The sequence below is a fragment of the Lepisma saccharinum genome, chromosome 2 (genome assembly GCF_977018435.1).
Source record: "Lepisma saccharinum chromosome 2, izLepSacc3.1, whole genome shotgun sequence".
Classification (NCBI taxonomy): Eukaryota; Metazoa; Arthropoda; class Insecta; order Zygentoma; family Lepismatidae; genus Lepisma; species Lepisma saccharinum.
Genome location: NC_139230.1, coordinates 165,455,388 through 165,477,599, shown reverse-complemented (window position 1 = coordinate 165,477,599; position 22,212 = coordinate 165,455,388). Strand labels below are relative to the sequence as shown.

Sequence of the window (22,212 nt, the reverse complement as noted above, 5' to 3'; positions counted from 1 at the left end):
TTTACTTTCCCTTCGTATATAAGGTTTAGCATAAAAGTTGCAAAAAAAAAAAAAAAAAATTGGGAGGAAGTGCCCCCTAGCCGCCACTGGCAATGGACAATTCGTCGTTACCAGGATTTCTGAATAATAGAGCTGTCCTATGTTCTCTTGATGTTTTGTGCATAATAGGTTAGACGAACCAGGTAATTTAAATTGACTTGAGCTTTTATTATAAATCCACTTTGTAAAGTTGCCACTACACCATCGGGGAGGGCCTCTACAGACACACCAGCCAAATTATAATCGAGAACTCCAAGTTACTTAGGGACAAATAAAAAAGATACTACACTAACCCGAAAATGTAATACTAGTATGTTCCTTTCTTTAACACGAAATTAGCATGACCTGCAGACTACATGAGTGTTTCCAAAGACCAAAGATATGTTGCTTATACTCTCTCCTTCACAACAAACTTCAACTAAAAATTAAAACACGAGTGTTTCTCTTCGTCATATTCTGGTGAGCCTGATTAACAAAAATGTCAGATCTAAATTTTACTTCCAGTCCGTCTTTATTTACGTGCAGCGCGCAAGGGTAACGTTTCAAGTTTCCAATCCCAGAAAAACATGCTTTGTACTTGTCCTTTCTTGCATCATGACAAGCTGTACAGTCACGAACAGTTCTGGGTTGTAACGATTTCATTGACTTTCAATTGGATAATTACAAACCAGTAATGTCAGTGACTGTACAAATGTCCCAATTCGATATTTCAACGGCAGAGTGCTTCCACTGCTTGCGCAAGTGGGTGTTATCTGCTGCCGTAATCTACAGTCGTTGCCCTTCTCCCATTTGTTTGGCTGCGAGAGTAGTGCGTAAGAATTATTTTGACTGGTATCTAATTTTCGCTACGGGCTACAAGCAAGGTGTAACAAAATTATACCTCATGCCACATATAACATGACGATTAATATTAGAGATTAATTATGATTGCCCTTTTGCAGAGTGAAATACTTTTCTCTTTCGCAATAACTAACAACAACGGGATAGCAAAGTTATGAACTATGAATTAACGAAATGATTAACAGCGTTGGTTTTTCTGTGACAGTTTACTTAGGAAACTCACCTGTGATCGAACGTTTCATTCTCAGTTTTTCTAAATGTAATATTATTATTTTATTATTTTTCTAAATCTTGTATTTACAACGACAATCAAAGAAAAGTAAGAATACCTTATTTGAAATTGTTAATCCCCCGAGACAAAGGGAGACTGAGTTCGGAATGCAAAAGTTAACCTTCGTACTTGGTTCTTGGAGAGAACCTGCATAGTATTAATATTACGAATGGTTTGTCCAATGAATGAGTAATAATTGCAACAGACAGGCGGAGCAAGGGACGAAAATCCCGTGGATAGAACGAAATTACTATTTACATTGGGAACCATCAAACCTGATTTGCTTACCTAAACACTACTGCATACCCAGTCCAAAGCTTGACAAATTAAAAGTAATAACGAGCAAATGTAGAAATATTATGAAACAGTTATTGGTCCATCATTCCCAGCTGAGTTTTATCTTTAGACATCTCTCATAAGTGACTCATCAAAAGTTTCATCTGTCCATGATTTTGCAAAACTCTACCTTTCCAATTCTACCTTCCTCTTCAGAGGTATACCTTGTTCGATACCCGGTGGAGCACATAGTGGTTCGGATCTGATTTTAAAACTTTAGGTCCAGTCCCATTTAGCCTACCTGTGCATAAAAATGGACTTAAAACTATCCGTAAAAAATCCAGAGATATACCGACCTCCGTACGAAGTGGTTAGCACAGAGTTTACGACGCCAGTGGTAACGGGTTCGCATCTCTGCCTGGGCATGGCTGTTCTTTGTGAGTGTTGCTGCATCCATTCCGTAATTTCATCCTATCATCACTCATCCTCATCGTCGCGATTAGACACACTTTGTAAAAAAGCGACGCTAAATAACAAAATACAATTTTTCCAGGGGCCCGCACGCACGAACAATATATACATACATTGAAGAAACGGAATAGCAGCAAAGGTTTTGACATTTCCTTTCACATACTTGTGTATTTTACATTGAAGGGACCTTAAGCGATGTTTGCCCAAAATATGTAGATCCGTCAATGACATTAATTTATTTTCTCCTCTCTCTTCCGCATTTAACAGAGTACCGCCGTGTTGCCAGTTTCCTTCACTCCTTCGTTATCAAAAGCTTCAACAACGATAAATATTACATCTCGACTTTCTATGTGTGACGTTCATAATGATAATGCTTAGCACTGAATGAAGGTGACGACCATCTGTTGAAGAATGCTGAACATTTTGGCAACGCAGAGGCTGGATTACATGGTAAAGAGCTCATTGCGTCACCACTCTCCGACCGCTCCCTTACTATTGAAAATTAAATAACAGGGCCAATGGATTTTTCTCATCTTGGTGAATCTTAAACATCAAATTCATTCTCTCTATTTTTCTTAGGTGGAGTTCGACTTTCAATCATACTTCGGCTAATTCCGTCCTTTGATGCTGATATGTTTTCACCTTTCAAGTAAATGCAGGATTGATTGATTTGGTGTTTTAATAGCACTTTCTGCTAATCGGGACTGGACCTACAGTTTAAAGTGGGATCCAAACCACTGTGTGTCTCCACCGGGTTTAGAACCTGGGACCTCTTCATTACAAGGCGACAACGCTACCACTGCGCTATCGGGGGGACCCAAGTAAATGCAGGAAAAATATGCCTTGTGTAAGAACTAAGAAGCTAATAGGATGAAAAACGATTCTGCTCTGTCCCTCTCCCTTCCTGCAAGAGAGCGATAAGAAGTGCGTGCTTTTTTTTTCCTTTCGCCAAACTACATTGTACATGCAGTACAAGAAGACCTGTGTCCGGTGGTTGACTGCGGACGGAATAGATAGTCAAAATGCTACAAAAGGAACGTTTGACCCATCTTTCAGGGCTGAAAGACGGTGTTACGGAGTATCTTTGCGAAACTTTTCTTTGGTTTGTTCAAAAGATGTACTAGTAATTCATTACTGCAAGGATTACTGTAACTGTGTTTGTTTTATCAATATTATTTCCGTACTAAACTCACGATTTTCAAAGTGCTTTGAAGCAGTCGAACGGTTAGTGCCTAACATATAGGCCTGTCCTATGTAGTTGTGGTAATTTCTTCGGCCTGTAATCAAGGAGATCCGGGTTCGATACCCGGGGGAGATACAACTTTAAACTGTAGATCCAGTCCTGATTAGCCCATCTTTGCATAAAGTAAACTTAGAACTCAAGTTAGCGTGATAACAGATTTATTTACTGGTGGGAGCTCGAACATTTCTGGCTCTTGAAGCCAGTTGGGAAGCTACGTGAATCAGTGGGATCCAATCGAGAAAACGTGATAACAGCGGCAATGCGATTCGATGTTCTGACCACGTGTCAACCAATCAACAGGTGTTTGTTATTCAAGGGCCGTTTTGCCACGGAATGTATTCATCGTGACTGTTATATACATGTTTCAATGTGCACGAGCTATACCTCCGCAGTTTTATTTATTGGGAATGACCTACTACTGTAAAAGCGCGGATTTTCATGAAAGGCTAGCATGTGAGTCAATGTGTGAAGAACCCCGTCTCCTCGGATTATAAGCGTGGAGTTAGAGTAGACCCGAGAGCCCCCTGGTATCAGCAGATTTTTTGGCGCATGGAGTGGGGGAGGGTTGCACGTAATTTTTCGTTTATACTGTAGGAAAGTTCAAGTCCGTGCTTCTCAAGTAAGACATGAATGCCGAAATATTGAGGACAGCGACAGAGTGCTCAAAACAACTTTTCCCACCCTCTTTTTAATTGTTACTAGCGTTTTGGATAAGATTGATTGATTGATTTTTTGTTTCAAGTCCACTTTATTCACAGTCAGGTTAATCGGGACTGGACCTACAGTTTAAATTGGGATCCGAACCACTAGTGCCTCCACCAGGTATCGAACCCGGGACCCCTTGATTATACAGAAACACAATGACCGGAAGTATGGGAATAAATAATATTCACCCATGAAACCACAAAATCAAGTTAAGGTCTTGCAACTGATATGGTGAATGCTCCGTGCAGACTTGAAGACGCCAATGCAACAGTCTCTTTTCATTTTCACATTTATATCGTTTACGTCTCGGGAATCACTCCCGCAAGCACAAGGTATTTCAGTTCGGCTCTGTGGCTGAATTGTTAGCGTAGCGTGTCACAAAACACGGTGTCCTAGGTTCGCATCCCGTTAAAAAAAACCTGGACATGAAGTTGTGTTTATTCCAACAGTCTGTTTCATCATTCATCCTAGCCTTCATATTATATGCGACATTTGCATGAAGACACAACATTTGCTGCTGTTATCTACTTATTGATTTGATTAGTTTACATCTCGCTTCTGTCTATTTTGGTCACTCGCGAAGATTAGGGTGAAATTGAAGCCATGGCGAAATTGAAGCCAGGCAATGACGAACACGCATGGGCGGTTAGCAACACACAGACTGAGTGTGAGTCTAGACGCCAAAGCCACGTTCGTCTGCAAAATGCATACTCTGTACTAATAGCACTTGTATAGTTTAAAATATCGATATATCTGATTAAAAAAAATTGATTAAACTTCGTTGTTCTTTAAAACTGCCACTTTCAATATGTATTTCGCCACACTGGACGCGAACCAAGAAACAAGGATGTTGATTTCAGCCTTCAATATCTCTCCACTTGACTTTTAATTGTTGGCATTCAAAATGTTTACATTCGTTTATTTCGAGGAACAATTGTTTATATTCGAGCAATAAAATTGTACATATTGTTTGTATCACGTGACCTTTGAAAATATGGTCATGATGTAAGAACTTATTTAAGCGCTAGATACTCCTTCGTTCATGAAATAAGCAAGTAAAAGGATTTGACATGTTCTATTTTGCTATTATAACAACGTTAAGAAATTTTAATAGTCCATGGTCTTTTTCGCTTCTGCTCCTTCAGCTTCTCATTTTTGTGAGGGCCCTAGGTATCCTAGTACCAACCCCCCGCCCCCCTTCCTTGAGTCCATCGTGTCATACCTAAAAGAGACGTTGACATTTTGGCGCTTGAAGGAAAGTCATCCGTTACACCCCGCTCCTGTTTGTGGGCAATATTCCCACTCTCTCAGTGGCGTGCCTAAAAATGTAGTAAAGGGATGTGACCATAAGGAGGTTACGAGTTATTTCTTACCACTCCTGGATCATGCAATTTTTTCCTAAATTTAACGTTTTCTTAAAAGAAAAATTGCTCTAAAACCCCTTGTACGAGTAGATAGGCAGCTGTTACATAACTTTGTAGCAGGCATATCATAACACACGTGAATCACCCAGTGACAGAATTCGGCTCTGTTTAGCGTGAAACATAATACAAGCTGACGTAGTGGTTAGGATAACAGACTGATTCTTCAATATTTTCCCGCTCATCTTATCAAGACTGGAAGAAGTTTGTTTTTTCTTATCCCTAGCTTCCCCTGGTGTACAAGAAATTAACATACATGAGGGGGTCCCAGAGGCACAGACATTTTTTTCCTTTTTAACATTAAAATTAATTCATGGAACAATTTTTTAATGAATCATTTCTTCTTTTGTTGTTCATATAGTTGCACTTATATAACAAATATATAATAATTGCAAAATGACCATCGTGTGAACCAATTATTGCACGAGTGTCACACACATTTTATCATTCACTAGACCTCAAAATTACATGTTAATGATGAATCAATGCTATTTCTTGTTTTCGTATGTGCTGCTCTCAAGTAAATATAATAACTACAATAATTACCATAATTACTAACCAATTGTACACTGTTACAGGCACAAGTTTCATGGCGGAACATACTGATAGGCCCACAGCGTGAATTTTCCTCCTATGTAAGTTACCTTCATCATTGTATGAGCAAAGGTAATTCAGAAATATTGGTAGGGACCATTGCAACGTATTTTAATTTATTTTCATTTTTTAAATACAAATATCCACATTTGAGAATTTGACAAACAAGACGTGGTTGGCCGGGAATCCCCCCCCCCCGGGTAAGCTAGTGCTAACAATATATCATTTTAATTAAGGGCGCGGGGGGAGGGGCTGATTCCAAATAAATAATGGTTATACACAATATAATGTAATCTAGTCAGTAGGGCGCCTGGCTGCCACACGGGAGTCCCTTGGATGACCTAAGGTCGAAATGTTTCCGCCGTTGTCCCCGCGTAAAGCGACTGGAGCTCATCCAGCCTCAAATAAATGTTGGGTAACTAGAAGTAAAACTCTGGGGTGTAAAGGCGGCAGGAACGTAGTGCTGATCACATCATCTTCAAATTGGCCGTGATCGAAGCACATCTTTTTAGATAGTCTGATAGATAGTCTGGTAATTTTTACGAGACTAAAACAAAATGAAGAAGAACTGCATTTAGAATGTAATCGTTATATGCGTACCTTCAGTCACTGCCACAAATACTGTAGGCGCAATGCCTATCAAGTGTGTTAAAAAAACACCCCGAAACGTTTGCCGAAATCGTGGCCATGACGGTGGGTGTGATTTCGCGCAATGAATATCATCCAGTGGAAACTGAACCACTGAGGCTCGAACGCCGGACCGCCGCATCGTTACATGTGATACCGTTACCACTACGTGACTTGCGATAGTGGACAACAGTCAGACTATTTCCCCATCTTTCTTTGCAGTTCACGTTAATTGTGCAGCGAACTTGCGTTCCCAATGCCACTGATGCTTGGGTGTATACATTACTCTTGTTCACTTGGAAGTGAACCCGAAACTCGAGCTCTCAAAGAACTCGTAGATCCAGTACACATGTCTGGGCGAAACAACTCCAGAGTCCAGACGCTTAGGCGCCAGTAAAAGATAGCGGTGGAGTCGTGCGAGTTTCGTTGAAAGGAACGTTCATTTGTACACACGTGGCCAAAGCCCTTTGTTACACTGGTTTTGTTGCGTTTTTACTGTTGTCAATATTTAGCTGCAGGATACATGCAAGGCGTAACAAAATTACGATTTATCTTTTGCAGAGTAAAAAAAAATCTCTTTCGATAAAGTTAACAACAACGAGACAGGACTTAACCAGACATCAACAAAGTGAATAACAGCATTTGCTTTTCTTCACCTTTTGATGTATTACCAACGCAAATACAGGGAGGTTATTTCAGTCGTTCACCGTCAGACCGTCGGCCGTCGAGCGCCTCCTTCATGCAACAGTTCCCGGCAAATTGACTTACAGGAAGCCCGTAACAGAAACCGCTTGCTTTGTAATGTTTCCACTTTTCACAATTACAGTTACAATTACAATTGAAATAAGCACGTACCTTGTCGCAAGGATGCTGGAAAAGGTGTCCTCCCAAATACAAATATTTCTGGCACCTTATTTCTGACATCTAAACCTAGATTAGACATCGCTACTTTATCCTCAGTTGTCGCGACAGCGCCGGCAGCTTATCGGGGGTCGGGGGAGTTGTCAGCCGCGAGAAGGCGCTTCATACTGAACAAACGCGACACCTGTCGCCAGTGATGCCAACCGTAGGGACATGTCCCTACGCATAGGGACTTTCACTATATTTCGCCCGCGTAGGGACAGATTTTACCAAATAAGGGAAAACGTAGGGACTTTTTTCAATCTTGGAAAACAACATTTTATTGTGCAAAGGTGCAAAGCTTACTCGCCAGTCAGTTGCACTTTCTTCGTGCTCGGTTTGGAATGAATGGATTAGTTTATCTGGATACTTTAGCGAGGAGGAGAAAAAAGAACTAACCAACAAATCTCCATCAGAATTTTGAAACATGTTATCGGTTACCAAGAACTTTCAAGGCAAGTTATTTTTTGAAAACATTTTCACTCTCGCGAAAATAGTGCTAACATTGCCACATTCTAACGCGGAAACGGAAAGAATATTTTCAATGTTAAGTGATACAAAAACAAAAAAAAAGATAAATAAAATGGGACCAGAATTGTTTAAGACTGAAGGAAATACAGCATCACCAACCAACATCTATCTCTTGGCAGCAGCAGCATGTATGACTTCAAATAACATAATCAACAGTAAACGACTCAACGTTATTCATTAGGGGTGTGCGGGATCCCGAAAAGTCAGGACCGGGATCGGGAAAAAAAATTCCCGTCCCGATACCGACTTCGGGAAATGACTTCCCGACTTTTCGGGATCCCAAACAGTCGGGAAATAGCTACCGAATGGTCACTTTAAGAAGTCGTTAATTTTCGACGTTTTCTGCATTGTAAGTTTCTGTAACTTATCGGAAATTGTAAGTTTTTAATCTAGAAATGCCAAAACAATCACTTAAAGTGAAAAGCAAATTTTTTCGTCCCGACCCAAAAAATTCTGTCCCGCACACTCTAATTATTCATTAAGGCAAGAATTTACAATACCGGACCATTCTGTAATTTCTATGCTACGTCTTATACTCACGAAATAATTAGTCGTGATGATTTATCTCAAGTTAACATGTTGGGGTGAGGTAAAAAAATTGGGTCATTAACGTGTATAAGTTGTAAAATAAGCTTTTTCATTCTCGCAATGATTCTCAGTATACAAGTATGGTAGCCATATTTGTTGATATGAACAATTGACGACTTTCGCAATTAGTTACGCTGTCTACAGCGTTGCCACACTGTTGATTTCATACTTGGAGAGCATGGATCGTGTAAGAATGGCGGAAGAGAACAGTAAAAATGTTGTTAATGTTGTACAGATTGTTAGGTGGAGTGTGCAGGAGGATGGCCGTGGGCTAATTAATAAACTTATGGATTTCGGTATATTGCCGAAAGAAGGTGCTTACATGTGACAGCGACAATCACGATGTAGAAGAACATGTGGAGTGTGGACTGATTTGATTACAGGTAAGTTTGGTAATAGTGCATCGATCGTAAAAGTGCAGAATACGAAAATGGCGTCTTCGATGATGAACGTTTGCCGTTAAAGTGCTACGAAAATAAGATTTTTTTTATCGGTTCGTAATCACAATTAACCCAAAACTATTCACGTATAGCCCCACTGACCATTCTCGGTAAGTTTAGGTTAAGTTAGGTTAGGCAAGGCAAACATAGTTAAAAATTTGGGGTCGAAAAACCATGCACAGGTAGCCCCACAAACGTTTGACGAATAGCCCCACGAACCATTCAGGTAAGGTTAGGTTAGGATAGGATAGGCAAACATAGTTAAAATTTGGGGTCGTAGTAATATCAGGAATGTATATTTAGTTTTTAAGTATTGGAAACACAAAATCTTCCAGTAAACAATGAGCAATCGTGCCGATCGCGGACCACTCAATTTCACTTATTTTGCAATTTCTACACGTGACCCCCAAATTTTAACTTCAAATTCGTGATTAGGAGGCCTCAATTAGTGAGTATGCGAAATATTACAAAAATCAGGGAGGGGTCCTGTATTGTAAATTCGCTCCTTCATTAATTGTGGAAGCACCGAGCAGAAAGATTTGGTAAGTAAATGTGTATATTTTATCTTCTGTTTTGCATGCTCATGAGGTGTTGTTTTTTTTAGTCGCTTTACTTGGCGTAGGGACATTTGGTCAGTTGTAGGGACATTGCCGAAAAATGGTTAGCAACACTGTCGGCTACCAGACGTAGTGAGTGTACCGTACCCTCATGCACACTTCTGTTTGCGTTTATCAGTACGCGTGTTTTTTATACGGTTTTATTCATTTATTCAGTGCTAGTGCTTTATTGTGTGTTAATTGTTATTCATTCATTAGTTATGCCGCTAAACAAATATAGTCTTGAACAAAGAGTTTTTATGTACGATAATTACGTGAAAACGAATTCTTGCAGAAAAGTGGTCAGGCAATTACGAGAGACAGGATCTCTTGAACCTAAGAAACGTGTTGTATTGCTGTTGAAACATCTCTTATAACACAGGAGGTTAGTGATCATCATTATTATTACTTTTAAATATCATTTTACGCTTTCGGTTTGCTTTATTTGCCGGGATGCTCTCTTCCATTTCTGTCATACTGAGGATAAAATAGCGATGTCTAATCCAAGATTAGATGTCAGAAATAAGGTGCCAGGAATATTTGTATTTGGGAATACACCTTTTCCAGCATCCTTGCGACAAGGTACGTGCTTATTTCAATTGTAATTGTAACTGTAATTGTGAAAAGTGGAAACATTACAAAGCAAGCGGTTTCTGTTACGGGCTTCCTGTAAGTCAATTTGCCGGGAACTGTTGCATGAAGGAGGCGCTCGACGGCCGACGGTCTGACGGTGAACGACTGAAATAACCTCCCTGTAGATGACATTTTTTTAAAAAAACTGCCGATACTGTGCGTAGATGCAGTGAGTACTTCTGCCACCAAAATGGCATGTTTACTGTTTTACCCAGAATTTTTGGTGCTAAGATAATGAGCCCACGAGATTTTACAATCCTAACGTCCTTTAACTTTTCCAAGCAATCATAGCTGAAAGATATAAAACGTTTCGATTATAATTCTGTTAAAGTAGAAGCATTTTTCGTAAGTAACGAAAGCGCTTTGCTCATATTCGAATAGCACCGTTCAGTAAACAAACGATTCATTGATTGAATTTGTCTTTTAAGTACACATTATGCACAGTATGGCTAATCGGGACTAGACCTACAGTTTAAACCCGAAACACTATATTCCTTTGCCTTCATCGGCTATCGAAACCGCGACCCCTTGATTAGAAGGCAACGACGTTACCACTACACCAACGGGGAGGTCCCAGTTAACAAACGAAACACAATACGAGTAGAAGGAAGAGTAACAGTGTAAATAATGCTTTCTTTTCTTCTACAACACACCCGATATTAACAAACTTTCAAACAACATTGCTAATTTTGGTTACCGTCAATACTTTCTTCTACACATGAAGCAAATGAAAATTGATATGTGAGGGCATAGTCTTGCGCACGGGGGGCGCCAATGGTGCCTGACCACCCTCGAATGTGTCCTCAAAAAATAAAATATGTAGAAACAACCATTACAATAATGAAAGTTGTATCTCCCGTACTGCCTCCAAATTTGAATTTTAACAGTTTGGTCTTTCTCGAGTTCTAGCCAGATGGGAGAAGCGATGATTTGCAGCCAAAGCTGGGAACATCTGGAAAGACGGCCTCTCGTTGTCTCATTCTCATTCTACCTTTACTAACCAGATATCGGTGTTGAGAAGCATCGACATGGAGAAAAAGAATACAAAATTGATTTATGTAAGAGAGGTGGTCAGAATTGCAACAGCGTAGAGCTAGAATTTATGTTTGCATTCTTTAATATTTACATCGCTTTTCAGCCACTATTGGCGACGACGAAGATGAATTATGAGTTACACTTACAAAGGTAGACTCATGCAGGCCGGAACTTACTTGATTGGTTTATTTAAATTATGGACACGTCAGCACATTTAACACTCACTCTGGTCCCCCATTCTCCAGTTCTTCACTGCCTTTATTTGAAAATGTTGGTTTTCTTACAATTTCGGAGTGGACTGTAGCCTCTTCAAACATCCCCCCTCGGCCTAAGCCAGTGATTACATACAGTCGAGGCAAATACTAGAACTGGAAATGTTGATATTGGAGTGCCTTCTAACAGTTCACTCATTAGGTCCTTAGTTATGTTGTCATTTATATAGTGTGACCGTACGTCCCGTTTTGACCGAGACAGTCCCGTTTGAGAGGCGTGTCCCGGTCGTCCCTTCGATATTATTTTAGAACACTATTTGTACCCTTTTAGAAAAGTCTAGGGGTTAGCTTGAAAACCAAGTATAAAGTTGAGACATTTCATGCTAAAAAAAAAGTTGTATTGTTTTGCGTGTGTTCCGTTATTTGTAGAGAGTGCATAAGCATGCCCAAGAAGCGTACATGCAGTTTCAATATGAACTTGGGAGAAGACACAAACCACAAACTCAAATGGCAAATCTCGCGTCAGATGTGTGGGGTAAGGTTTTCGTGGAGATTTACAAACGGTTGGTGTAAAATAAAGCCGCTCTCAAGAAGATTGATTGTTCTGATACATACTTCTGGCACTCCCCAACTTCTGCGTAGGGCTAACATCAAAGGTTGATCAGAAGGAAAACTTGGTCTGTCCATCAGAGTGACGTTGCCTTCGGAGAAACAGGAGGCGTGTGACTCACCATCTTCTTCACAGGTAGAAGAACCAATATCGGGCTGCCAAATGTTGAAAAACCGCTGTTGTTGGTTAAATATTGTTTCAGTAAGGACGGACGGTCAGAAGAAAGAATAGATAAATGTGCATATTTGCTTTAATTGTGCTGCAGAATTTACAAAATATTATTAATAGTATCCGTGTACATTCCAATAAACTATGTGTATCACACTTAATAAAACAGTTCGCAGGATGTTTATACTAAATGAGATACTGCATACACTGGCGTACACAGAGGGAGGCTGATGGAGCTACAGACCCTTCCAAACGTTTTAGAAAATCAACATTTTTAAATGAAAGTAGTAGAGAACTCTGTAAAAACAATGTGGTAAATGCACACATCCATTAAAATGCGTCCCGATTGCCAGTTTTGAGAATGGAAACTTCTAAAAATACAAAATATATTGCGAATGCCGCGCCCCCTAGAAATCAGCTATGTGGTATATACCTGCAAAATTCCAGCCCCTACCGAAAAAAACCTTGTGTACGCCAGTGACTACATATATATTTGCGGGAAACCTAGAAAAACGACAACTTGTATTTGTGCAGAAAATTATGCACTTCTTCCCATGTATACAATGTAATCCCCAGTTCACATGGGGGTAATGAAATTTGGAAGTTTGTCTTTGCTTCTTAGACCTATAGATTCTACATGATCAAATAATCAGCGTGCTACTACGCCAGGGATTCCGGATTGGAATCACGGCATGGATATCCTTTATGAACATCTGGTCATCAATTTCATCATATTGTTATTCATCTTCATCTTTCTAATTTGCCAAAAGTGACAGAAATGTGAAGCAAAATATACCGAACCAAACATATTTTCTCCAATTGTTATAGTATCCCACATCAGTAGTTAAGTCTTTTCACCACATAATGAGACAATTTCAGTTTTGTTGTAGCATTCCCATCAAACTAGTTCACCTTCACCATGAATTCACGCACACATTAGTAATCGCTTAAACTAATAAATATTCCTCGTATTGTCAAACACAAATAGTACCTCGATATGAAGTTATACGAGTGTATAAATTTTCCTCAGAAGTCTACACACACTAATACCTTAATATGCATTCACGCCCATATTAGTAATAGCTTGAACATACACAGATATGACAAGCATTCCTCGTATTGTCAAACACAAAGAGTTCCTAGGTATGAAGTTATGCGAGTGTATGAATTTTCCTCGGAAGTTGATACACCACGTGAATACCTCACCATGCATTCACGCCCATAGTAGTAATTCCTTAAACATACACAGATATGACAAACATTCCTCGTATTGTTAAACACAAAAAGTACCTCTGTATGAAGTTATGCGAGTGTATGAATTTTCCTCGGAAGTTCTACACACATGAATACCTCAATATGCATTCACTCCCATATTAGTAATAGCTTGAACATACACAGATATGACAAACATTCCTCGTATTGTTAAACACAAAAAGTACCTCTGTATGAAGTTATGCGAGTGTATGAATTTTCCTCGGAAGTTCTACACACATGAATACCTCAATATGCATTCACGCCCATATTAGTAATAGCTTGAACATACACAGATATGACAAACATTCCTCGTATTGTCAAACACAAAAAGTACCTCTGTATGAAGTTATGCGAGTGTATAAATTCTCCTCGGAAGTTCTACACACATGAATACCTCAATATGCATTCACGACCATATTAGAAATAGCTTGAACATACACAAATATGACGAACATTCCTCGTATTGTCAAACACAAAAAAAGTACCTCGGTATGAAGTTATAGGAGTGTATGAAGGTTCCCACATAAATTTCAAGTCCATTTTCCGTGATATTTCCCCTAGTTTTCAGAAACGTTTTTTTTCAGAATGCCTGATACATTGTTCATTAATATTGTAAATTCATGTTATAAAGCCCTTTACATTTTGCCTTACAACCATAATACCCTCACCTCATCTTACATTACTAACATTAAGAGTGTTGCAGATTAATTAGTATCCTATCAGTATTAGCTGATATAGGTATACCCGTTTGATTGCTTGACTTGGTGTTTTAAGTCCACTTTATGTACAGTAAGGCTAATCGAGACTAGACCTACAGTTTAAAGTGGAATCCGAACCACTATGTGCCTCCACCGGGAATCGAAAACGGGACCACTGCGCCATAGGGGAGGCCCAATATAGGCATATCCGTTTATCACGAAAATTACAGATAATTTTATCAGTGATACACATTTATCAATGACCAGTAATTTAGTGAAAAATTAAAATATTTGTTAATATTTTCATGTGCCGTACCTTTGGAAAAAATTCTAAATACCTGTTTCCTTTTCAAAGACAAAACCCATTGGGGTCACCTGGTTATACACAATAACTAAGAGGTGTATGAACTGCTCATGTTCTTCAAGGAAAGTTTGCAATTTTACATTGGATCACTATAATATTGGTTATCAATATCAGTAAATTTATTTGTTTATCAAAATCAGTAAATTTTATGGTTTACTGATAGTAGCATAAACTTACATCGGATCATCCCTAATTATTACTTTCTCATACGACTCAAGAAACAAATTATAAAGCGACATATATTTGCATTTAATTAAAGACAAAGGTAGAAAAATTTATTGAAATAAAACATCTGTTCTAACTGTATTACAGTTCAAAAAATAAAATGTCAAACAAATCATATAGAAAAACTCTATATGATTTCAGTTTTTGACAAACAGAATTTTACAAATGTTCACGATGTTAAATAATGTGTAATGAGAAACTAAAGTCTATGTCCTCAAAGTAGCTTGTGTAAAGTAAGTTATTGCAGTTGAAATTATTAATGCTTATTAATTGTAATGAATATTACTTATTAGTCGTAGGAAGAATCATATTCTAGTGCCTCTGATGCGCTCAAATGGTATTACATTTATCAATTAGAAGATTTTTCAGGATATTTGCACGAGATTTGTAATTTATTCAAATTGCTTGAAATTCCAGATTCTCCCGAGTTTTTAGGTTTCTGTGTTGGAATCCTAAACATGATACCTTATCATAAAGAAGTCTTCAAACGGGTGGGGAAGGGGGGGGGGGTTCAACGCCCTTCCTCTCCTCTGGAGCCAGTAATACCCAGTTTCTTGTATTGCCATATGTACAAATGGAAATTCCTCGGAAGTCGATACACAGGTGAATACCTCGATGTGCATACACAACGACAATAATTTGAAATTTTCCTCGAAGTTCCATAAACAATTTGAAAATTCAAATTTTACCACGAAATTCCATACACGCAAGAATTACCTCTTAAAGTAGGTGTAACAAACCCCATACACATTCTATACACAATTCAAATTTTTCCTCTGAATGCAGATTTTAGGTTTGTAAAATACCTCGGTTCTAAATTTCTATTTTTGGGGTTTAAGATAAGCCTGACACGCCAAAGTCAGATTTTTTCTAGTAAACCACATCAAAAACTATCATTTAAGACATGTCAGATTGCAATCGGAGAGGTACCTCGGAACGCCTGTGAAAAGTTGATTTTCCTCGGATCTACATCTCACAAACGGGGGTGTGTGTGTGTGTGTGTGTGTGTGTGTGTGTGTGCATGCTCGAATAATTTAAGGTTCCGAGTTCAAGTCCCGGCCTGCACAAGAGTGTTCTTTTCTGAGTACTGCTTCATCAAATCATCATTCATTCTCGTCGCCATTAGCATAAAATGTCAGAATGAGACGTAAGAATAAGACAACTACATAAAGTACAGAAAATCTAACACTTCCTATGAGCATCCAAAAAGCTCGTAAGAAATTACGAAGATGCATAGGGCTGCAAAGGACTAAACTGGCCCAGGATAAATCAGGTATAATTCAAGGAAGTTATAATATTAAGTTTCTGTTCCACATAAACCCAGACCTAAAACTATTCTTTACATTATTCAGTAATCAGTGAAATGAGCAGAAGCATTTTCACTCAAGAAAGTGCATTGCTGAATGTAAGGAAAGCCTTCTCTTCCTCAAGTTCACGATCTATTCAGTAATACCAGAAACCACAATAATCCAGCGACCAGTAGCCTAAATCCGTCGCTTTTACCCACTTTCCAAAACGGGTGTGGTTTTTCTTTGCTTCGCGCAAGAGCTGAATCGTTACAGCTTATGATCAGGAACTAAGCAATGCGGAATTTCCTCTCTTTTAATATTTATAGCCCATTCTCCCACATAATTCTTCGCAATGACTACCTCAGCGCTACCATCCTATTATTCCCTTGTACTTAAAGATGATGGTACTAAGTTCCCGGAGAGGGAGAGAAAAAGTTCCACCCAATGTACGTACAACAAACTTAATGCTAAGTAATAATGTATGCACAAAAAATAGAAAAAATATAGTTGTTGTATTTGTTTTACGTATATTTTATGACACTTTTGGCTAATCATGACGATGAGGATAAACGGTGATCACTGATTCGATGAAATGGATGAAGGGACAATCATTGACAACATTCGGAGGAACACAAGCCTCACAGGCTTGTAACTGTAGGTTGGGATGCCCGAGTCTCGGTTGCCTACACGAATACAGTTTTGCAGGGTGTACTGCGTTTGATTTTATTTCTTATTAGCGTTATTTTTCTGCCACGTATGTCAAATCACGACGACGAATATGAGTATAATATGATGAAATTAATGAATAATGCATTTCTGGTTGCCTAATTTGAATCTTTTAGTGCCCAAATGAATCAAAGTAAGGGGGAAAATGGTAGTCGACCGAACAGCGACACTAACCCTGGACCGTTAGGTTAAAATCCTAACGCTCTACCAGCTGAGATATCCGGGAACATATCCAGCCTACCTGGAAAACTTAGTCACCCACTTTTTACTATCATTTTTGAACTTTATTATTTCGAAATAAAATGATGTAATTATTAGTGATAAGCTTATGTAGTGTCTAGGTATAATTTAACAATATAGGGAATGTATCCAATTTGTTTGAAATTTGGGATACTTACTAACTTGGGCCTCGTAATCACTAATCTGCACTTAAAATTTGGCGCTCACGTATAAATTTGGCGCTTATTTGGGGGCAGGTGAATCCGGCCAATTTCTAACAAGCCTTTAACACGGACTCTATAGAGAAAGCCGGGGAGCCGGAGCGGAGCGGAGGCGGGGCTGCGTTAGCTGTTGGGGGCTGTAGGTCAATTACCTCAGGGGCGGAGCCCGGAATCGGAGGGAAATTTGGAAATCGAGGGTGTAGGAATAAGAACTTAATTTAGATTATTTTGTTATATACACGTGTCAGCACCAAATTTTAACTGCAGATTCGTGATTAGGAGGCCGAAATTAGTGAGTATGCCGAATTTCAAACAAAATGGAGAAATTCCCGGTATTGTAAAATCGCTCCAGTGTCTTGAATAGTGATCGATTTATTTCTGAATCTGAATGTGTGTATAGTAGGACACACGAAAAATTTGACATCGTCGTTCTGTGTAACTCTGAGTAATAGTCATACGCTGTATCATTCCCATTCACTCTAGTTTTACAAAGTGATTATCAGATACTAACGGATTGAAAATGTATTCTAGTTGTAAAATGATATGTGTGAACGTTTAATGAATAGAGACCGGATGCAAATTTATTCCTACAAATATCATAAAAACGACATAATATAAGCTCAATATGGGTATTAGTTGTTGGTGCACACAAGTTTATTTTGCCTATTTTCTAGATATAATGCATTTTCGTTTGCCTAATTTGAATAATTTAGTAGCCAAATGAATCAAAGTAAGGAAGAAAACGGTAACCGCCCGAACAGGGACTCGAACCCTGGACCGTTAGGTTAAAAGCCTAACGCTTTACCAGCTGAGCTATCCGGGCACACTTACTGCCTACATGGAAAAACTAGTCATATATCTCCCATATATATAATAAATTCAAGCGTTCTTTCTCTGAACACTGACAAAAATGGCGGAATGTGCTGGATATTTATGGAGGGCAGTCACTTTAATATCACATGAAATATGTTTTGAGAAGGCAGACTCCGATCTCTTACCGCTGGTGATGTCCTATACACATTGAATCAACGATTAATAAATCTTGTGGCCCAAATATATTCTTTGCAAATGTTTTGGGCAGAATTCAGGGCAGCAAGAGAAATCGTGACCCACTTTTTACTATCATTTTGAACTTTGTTATTTTGAAATAAAATGCTGCAATTATTAGTGATAAGCTTATGTCGTGTCTTGAATAGTGTTCGATTTATTTCTGAATTTGAATGTGTGTATAGTGGGACACACGAGAATTTGAATATCGTTGTTCTGGGTAACTCTGCGTAATAGACATACGCTGTATCATTCCCATTCCCTCTAGTTTTAAAAAGTGATTATCAGATACTAACGGATTGAAAATATATTCTAGTTGTAAAATGAAGATATGTGTGAAAGTTTAATGAATAGAGACCGGATGCTAACGTATTACTACAAATATCATAAAAATGACATAATATAAGTTCAATATGGGTATTAGTTGTTGGTGCACACAAGTTTATTTTGCCTATTTTCTAGATATAATGCATTTATGTTTGTCTAATTAGTAGTGTAAAATACAATACAACCAGCACCACTTACAAGTGTACAAATGATGAGCTCATATAATTAAACAGCCCGATTTGCCCACACTTAAAATTATGCCAAGATGCCCTTATTCCCCAATTCTTCAAGTGTGATATGCTCTTAATTCTAAGAATTTTGAATCCTAGTGTACAAATGATGAGCCCCCTCAGATTGATTTGCCTACACTTACAAAAGGCACTTCTGTGAGATTGTTGTCCATAAATTTGTTAAAAATATGCCCCTCTTGATATTTTTTTTGCCCACACCTAAAACTAAGCTAAGATACATCCACACACACACACACCCACACCCATATTTACTTCTGGTTTAAGTTCAATTGGATACCAGGTTCAATTTGTTTATCTAATATTAAAACAATGTAATTCTTCTAGAATTGTTCTGTGACTCTCTCATTTCTTACATCATAAACATATGATTTTTCACCTATGAGAATAACACTACATATGGTGTCATCGGGGAGTGTATCGTGGAATTCACAGATAATTTTAATGTTTGTCCTGTCATTAACCACAACTTGTTTCCTTTTTGAAGTGTTGATGACAAACATGGGCCTCTGTGCTTTGAATTCATCTGGTGTGTAATACATGTCAGTATTGCCAGTAGTGACCCTTTTGTATGCTGTAAATGCCTCATATAATTTGAGGAAATCATCCTTGGACATGTCTAAATTATAATTTTCTCTAGGAAATACCTCATTTCTGCCATTTTTAAGATATATGTTCTTGATGTTGCAGCTATCAAATTTACTTGAATTTTTTTCCTGATTATTGTGTCTTCCAGTCTGAAACAATACCACCACAAAATCCGGCATGTCATATTGTATACTGGAGAATGAATTTGTAGCATCAAACTCATAATAAGTACCAGCGGCAGGCTTCTGTACACATTGATATGTATAAAATTGTAAAGGAATCTGTGGATTTTTTTTATATCAGCTTTGTATTTAAGAGCATAACTGGCCTCATATTCAACAACAGGGATTCTTAGCTCCATAGTCTGAATAATGCATTTGCCTTCATCAGGTAGGGTATTGGGCAGAGCTTCCCCTGTAGAGTTTATTGCACTGTACCTCATCAAAGCATTATTATCATTGGCAGCTCTTCTAAATGTGATTCTTAAACCACCCTTCCACATAATATCTTTGTAATCTGAGAAGAATCCTGGCAACAGGCGCATGGGGAACAGCACTGTGTGGTTCTTAGATATAATTTTATCACCAGCCTCAAATCCACCTATTTTGTAGTAAGAAGCCTCGGTTTTGGATAATTTTAGTGTGGCCAAAGCTGTGGAGGTAATGCCGGGATAATCCACTCTGTTTATAACAACTCCATGCTTTCTGATCTCAATTTCAGAGAACAGATGCGGCACAAAATTGTCCACCAATCTTATATTTGAATTTGCCGGATAATCTGTTCCATCGAGCTTTACAACATCAAATTTGATGTATAGATCTGCTCTGTGGGGGTGTATAAAGCCATCCCCTACATCAAGATCAACCTCAATTTCGGTGTTGGGTTGATTTAAATTTGCAAATGTCCTCCTGTTTGGGGGGAATGATTGTAGCTCATAACTCTAAATATTTTCCATTTTTTTTGTATGTATTTTTATTTAAATATTAATCTCTATAATTGCAGTTGTTGTGGCTCCAGCAAAATCAACTAATTCTTCTTTTTCATTAGTGACCATCAATTCAATATTATCTATTCTATTATGGCACACAGGAAAATATAATGTTGGGGATGGAGTGTAGATGATTGGCTCCATAAATTCAGAATTAGGTTTGAATGTTGCAATGATGCCAGTTTGTTTGTGAGTGCCTATGCCATTTGATTTGGTGATCATACCCTCGGCCACATTACAGTGAATATTCAGAGTCTCTATGGCTAAGAATTTAGGTATATTAATAGCAGTGTGTTTGATGGCTGGTTAAAGTTTTGTGTTGTTCTCAAAGCCTAACAGCTCTCCTATAGTACCCAGATCCACTGTTTCTGTAGCAGATACAATCTCTACTCTGTGAGTGACAGAATTTTGAGTTAATACTACACCTCTGGGTAATTGAGCATTTAGAGTGGACAGATTATACTGCCCTGGAGTGATGACAATTTTTTGATCCCCTACTGCAATTGTGTTGTTGTGGTGTGTAATATTAGGGATCAAGTACATGCCATAAAATGCTCTGAGAGCTATTGTTTTGGGATATACTATATCATCATGTAATTTGAGTTTCAATATTGAATTTTGGCTGGTGAGATGGAATACCCCCATGATGTTTCAGATACCACAAGGGTTTTTGAAAATTTTCAATTGATGGTTTATTTATTTGAGACATATATCTGAGAACAGATAAACACAAATGTCCACAATTAACATCTTTGAAATTTTGAACACGGGCATTATTGTAATAAAGATTAGCTGAATTTAGATATTTTATTAAATTTTCAGGTGAAACACCTCCAAATGAATCAAACACAAATGCCTCATCTTTTAAATATTTAAGATAACAGATCCAGTGAGTGCCCTGATGTTTGTACTTATCCAAATTAACAATGCCACACTCTTTGTTGAGTGGTTGCTCTGGCAAAGAATCAGACATGTACACACCTCTAAAATTTTTGATGCCCAGTGGCTTGATTAAAGCTTCAATATCTTGCTTTGTAAGCGGCTCTTATTTTTTTTAAACTTATTCATGGCTCTCTTAACACCTTTGCCTTGTTTCTCAATGGCCAGGTTATGGCGCTTCAATTCATCTAATTCTGCCCTATTTTTCTTGGCATCTATTACTGTTTTTGCTATGGCAGCTGATCCCCCAGCCAAGCTCCCAACAGCCACAAGTGCTGCTAAGATGGCCGGGATAGTAAATATGAAACCCCCACACATGTGATTTTTTTCTGGATTGCTGTAATTTTTTTAATTGGGGGGTACTAAGCAACAATTTCATACCATGACCCTTGGCAATACAAGAGCTTTTTTTCTTGCGCTGCTTTTTGGTTAAAAGACTATCAATAGTTTTAAGAGATTTAAGACCTGCATAAGGTATTTGATACATAACACCCTTGGCCTTCATTGTAGGTTTATTATATACATATTCACAGCCCCCACCCCAGTTTTTGTTTGGTGTTCATAGCTATGGTGGTTCCCAATGCTGCTATTCTCTCACTTAAAGAAGCATCTTTGCTTACAAATCTACCAAATGCAGCCTCTTCTAATTTCTTGTCTGCAACATGTCTCTTGTCAAGATCAGAATGTGTGTTGTATGCTATGTCATGGTCTCTACAAGCAGCATCTAGGGGATTAACACCAGGATCCCCTCTGTTTAATCTATGGTCCAATTTTGTGCCTGGACCACAATACTGATAGCCTGGAAGGTGTAGTTCAAATGGCAGCTTGTTTATAATGTCATTAACCAACCCCCGACCCTCAGAAATATTCCAAAATTTA

General features: G+C 38.4%; 1 non-coding gene across 1 annotated transcript; it reads right to left on the bottom strand.

The window, feature by feature from the left end:
• Window positions 1-17,946: 17,946 nt before the first annotated feature.
• On the bottom strand, window positions 17,947-18,019 carry TRNAK-UUU (transfer RNA lysine (anticodon UUU)). The gene has a single exon. It is a non-coding gene; the product is annotated as a tRNA-Lys (tRNA).
• Between the last annotated feature and the right edge of the window lie 4,193 nt (window positions 18,020-22,212).